We start from the raw sequence: 4,747 nt of genomic DNA on the forward strand, positions 1-4,747 counted from the left end.
CCAGGATGATTCTCTCCTGTCCCGGGGGCTGGAGGGGAAGGTCCAGCACCTGGTCCAGAAGTGGCAGTACCTGGAGCAGCGGGTGGCCCACCTGCCCCCTGAGTACAAGATCCTGGACGAGAGCAGCGAGGTACGTGGGGTGTCCATCCCTGCTGGGGTCTTCGGGGACCCGCGCCAGGAGGCTCCTCCTGATGGCCCGTCCCAAGTGAGGAGAATGGCGGTGGCCCCATGGAGCAGCTCAGCTCCAGGTGGCACTGGGCACTGCAGGGTGTTGTCCCCAGGGGATCATCAAGGGCATCCCTTGGGTTGTAACACTCACCTTCCCTTCAACAATTAACCCAGGGTGTCTTTCACAGATTTTCGTGAAGGCCAGGGATTTTCTGGAGAAGAAAATGTCAAGTGATCCTCGGAACGTGATGGTTTCCTTTGAGGAGAGAGACAGCAGCGATGACGGTAGGAGAGCTTAGCGGGGACGTGTCCCACGGCGACTGTCCCTGCCCCTGCCTGTTGGGATTTGTGACCATCCTCGCCTGTCTCTCCTGTCCCAGCAGAGCTCAGCCCATGAGTTCTCTCCAGACCCTGGGGCCGTCTCCAAGGCTTTGAGCATGGGTGGTGCTTTTAGGTGGGGATGTGGGAGCATGAAGGCGGCCGGTGGGGTGGCGAGCATTGAACCACAGAAGGAACAAGAAAAGATGCTATGGGGCAAGGAGGGAGAGCCTTGTCTTCAAAATCACCTGGTTGTGAAGAACAACCAGTGCTGGGGTCTGTCTGTGGCCTCTTCCTATTGGATGCTCTTGGAGGAGCCACTGAGTTTTTGGAGCTTGCCACCTCTTTTGAATGAAGCTGGAGCTGCGTCCAGCACCGCGTGTCTCCAGACCTTTCTGGGAAGCCCCAGCAGCTGGGGATGGGCCACAGCAGCGGCACTGCCAGGCCCTGCAGGTCAGCCTGGGATGCTGGGCAGGAAGAGCCAGGGCTTGGCAGGAAAGCTCACTGTGATGCCACCAGCCCTCCAAAGCGTGCTGGCTCTCCCTGGTGACACCGGCACAGCGGAGATGGCCCTGCAGACCCTCCCCAGCCCATTTCTCTCTGTTCGCTCCTCCAGAATCCTCTGAATCCTCTGAAGAGAAGGAGGACGAAGATGGCGAGCACGTCCCCACCCGGGAAGACATCAAGAGGGAGGGGCAGCTGCTGATCGAAAGCCAGAAAAAAGCCATCAAAAAGTAGCAGTTGCTCCACGAGAGCTTTGGATGCCCCAGACCAGCCCTTGTTCTTTGGATACCCCCACTACCCCTGTGTTTTGGATGGCCCAGACCATCCACTTGACCCTGTATTCCCCCGCCACCCCTTGTACCCTTTCTCCAACAGGTTTAATAAAGCAGATCTTTTTTTGTTCCTCCCAAACCTGTGGTCAAGCTGCAATGGGGGGTCCTAGGTCACTCCTGTCACCCGGGACGCATGGGGGTCAAACCCTGAGGAGCACTCACCTGGGATTGGAGGCAGCCCCATCGCCCTGGCCCTCAGCCAGCTGTTCTCCTCGCAGAGCTGGGGATGGGCTGGGGTGGGGACGGCGTTCCTGGCCAGAGGAAAGCCGGGGGCAGCCTGGCTTTTCCCCCACTTGATCCTGTGGAGCCAGCAACTTCCTGGGACCTCTGTCCCCCAGACGGCTCTGGGTGCACCAGTGGGCCGCTGTGTGTCCACAAACATCTGCCAAAGCCTCAGGTAACCGAGAAACCCACTTCTCAGCAGTGACATCACCGAATCCAAGATCCAGAGCGGCAACGGTTCCGCAGGCAACGGGCACCCGGTTCCACAGGCGGTGCCGGCCAGAGAGGCAGAGGGTGTGGAAACCTGGACCTGATCCTCTTACCAGGAGTGGTGACTTATTGTTCCCAACTTAGCCTGGCCAATCCCTGTACCAAGTGCTACGAGCGTGTGAGATAGGAAGACTAACCCAATATGTTCTAAATTATCACGCTCATATTAATTCTGGATGTTATGATAGAACAGAATTGGAGAAGTGTGAAATCCAAGGGCAGAAATTATGGGTAGCAACTAACCCAGGGAAAGGTGGACTCAGTGTAGGCTCTGTCTCCTGCCCTAGGGGAGAACAGAATATCTGTTTTAGACAAGCTGGTGTGTGGGGCTATTCAGATGGAGGGGCAGTGCAAGATCAGTATAAGGAGGAGTTAATGAAGAGTGCCACTCAGGAATTCAAAAGAAGGCAAGAGAAATAGAAATTGGTACAGAAAAGCAGTGATTCGGATGAAGAAATAAGGCAAAAGACAAGGGATTGCAATTACCAACTGGAGGGAAAAACATGTTTATAGATCTTATAGAAAGATAGGCCAGGAATTAAATGTCACCTCATGCTGGATATGTGGGGGGTCTCAAATGACTGAATACGTTGGACGAACCCCTTGTAAGTTGGTGTTGCGGGCAAATTCATCAAATACCTCTATTCCTCCCACTTGGTGGCCAGGTCCACCTCATGGATATTGGTCTGGAAATTGTAGCCTGGTGGAAGAAAATGAGGTTCATGATAGCGTGTGCATTTCTGGGTTTACTGTTTGTGTCATGTATGGTCCCATGCTTTATTTGGTTAATACATTCAGTAGTCCAAGGCATGCAAATCTCAGGCATGCCTATAGATCCTGAAATGGCAACAAAAGGAACTAGGTATAAATTAATGATTTTAAAAGATAACACCAAACTGGATCAAGCCGCCGCTAGGCAAGTGCCAGCGAACTTTGAAGCCAAAGCACTGGGAAGCTTTGGGGAAGACCCTCCATATGCTGAGGTGGTGTGTCTCCTTCCTCTTCAGCCTCTCAAAGGTAAAAAAAGGTAAAAAGGTAAAGAGCAGAGCTGGAACTGAGGGTTCCCATCTTTTGTGATAAACTGTAAAAACTCATTAATCATTTTGGTTGGAAAGGACCCTCCAGATCATGGAGCCCAACCATAACCCACCCCTGGCACTGCCCCATATCTCTGAGAACCTCATCTCCATCTGTCCAACCCTCCAGGGATGGTGACTCCACCACTGCCCTGGGCAGCCTGTTCCAATGCTCTACAGCCCTTTTCAGGAAGAAATTGTTCCCTGATCCCATCTAAAGCCTCCCCTGGTGCCGGTTGTTTCAGGCTCTTGGTCTGGTCTTTGCACTCGGGCTCTGGGGAACAGAGAAGCCACAAAACGTGTTGAAGACTTCTCTCTGGTAAAGCTGGACTCCATTTTTCCATCTCAGTTCTTGGAGAATCTGCTCTGTGGCCTGTTTGCCAGATGCAAGGGAACACTGAGATGCTTTAGCTGCCTTGAAAGGAGGGAAGAGCAACGACACGCAGCAACATAGGAATTTCAGGTCTACTGAAACCATTAAGTTGTGAGCAGAAGATACAAAGGCCAATTGCTTTATCATGAGCAGTCACTGAATGTGCTCAGACACAGCATCCCAACTCCTCACCACGTCTGCGAGGAGAAGACGTCACCGCACCAGCGAGCTCCTGCCCGGGAGACAACACCGGGTGCAATCGGACTGACTGCCGCTGTCTTAGCCTGGCCGGGAAAGGCGGCCGTGGAAATGGATGTGACAAGTGGCGAAAAGGTACAAGAGCGAGTGGGAAGACACCAGAGGCAATGCCTGGGTTTCCAGAGTAAGAAAAAACAAAATACAACCAAGCAGGAAGGCAGCAGCAGGGTCAGGAGCATCCTTCTGCCAAAGTGACCCCTGGGCCAGACAGGACAGTCCTGCCTGGGACAACCTGCCTGCACCAGGCAGGGGAGCTGCATGGGGCACAGTAGGGCACTGTCCCCACCCCATGGGGGCCATGGGGCAGTAGAGCCATGCAGAGGGTCCCCAAGATGGAGATCATAAAATCATCGAATTATAGGTTGGAAGAGACCCTCAAGATCATGGAGTCCAACCCAAACCTGGCACTAAGCCGTGTCCCTGAGAACCTCATCTCCGTGTCTGTCCAACCCCTCCAGGGATGGTGACTCCACCACTGCCCGGGGGAGCACACATGTCTCCAAATGCTGGAAAAAGAAAGGTTGCATGGTGCTCTCTAATACAGGGATATAAAGGATAATGGAGGGGAGGGAAATGGCTGATGCCATTGGGGTTTCTTTAGGTGGCAAGTGGGGGTGACACAGCCCAGGGAAGGAAAGGAGAGATTTCCTCTTCTGCCCTTAGAAACCCTTATACCTTCCACAACAACCACTGCCAATGGCTTGACAGGAGCTCCAGCACAGCTGTCTGCAGCCGGTGCCGGTGAGAAACCTAAAATAGGACACGGGAGAATTTGCATGGGAGTGTTCACCACGCGGAAATATCTCTGCCCTGGGAGGGCTGAGATTGAGTGGGTTGGAGGTTCTTTTTGTTTTCAAACTCACATGAAATGAAATGCAATGCAACGAAGGGTAGGCGCAGGCTGGGACTGACACCGGAGCCTCAGCACTGGGTTTTATCCTTCATGGAGAAAGGGAACCAGGCTAAATCAGCCAGCTGGAGGCCAAAACAAGGGGGTCCTTTGGCTGTTCTGGGACGGGAGATGCAGGCAGGGCCACCAGTGGGGGGTCTGTCCTGGAGCTGCAAGGGTGGGATGCGGGACGAGGCAGCCAGAGCTGCTTCCACACAAGGAGGCACAAACATTTGCCATTTCCATGCTGGTTTTAGGAGGGTTAATATATGTGATGATGATTTTTGACCCACACATCGCCTGGGTTGGCATCGCCAGCCACAGGTTGGGTTTTAGC

The 4,747-nt window shown here is 53.6% G+C and overlaps 1 long non-coding RNA gene across 1 annotated transcript; it reads left to right on the plus strand.

Annotated features, from left to right (window-relative positions):
• The first annotated feature begins 363 nt into the window (after positions 1 to 363).
• LOC139826787 (uncharacterized) lies at positions 364 to 1,401 on the plus strand. The gene is made up of 2 exons (XR_011736924.1): positions 364 to 453; positions 1,103 to 1,401. It is a non-coding gene; the product is annotated as an uncharacterized lncRNA (long non-coding RNA).
• Positions 1,402 to 4,747: the final 3,346 nt, after the last annotated feature.

This window comes from Patagioenas fasciata, unplaced genomic scaffold (assembly GCF_037038585.1).
Source record: "Patagioenas fasciata isolate bPatFas1 unplaced genomic scaffold, bPatFas1.hap1 Unplaced_192, whole genome shotgun sequence".
NCBI classification, from domain to species: Eukaryota; Metazoa; Chordata; class Aves; order Columbiformes; family Columbidae; genus Patagioenas; species Patagioenas fasciata.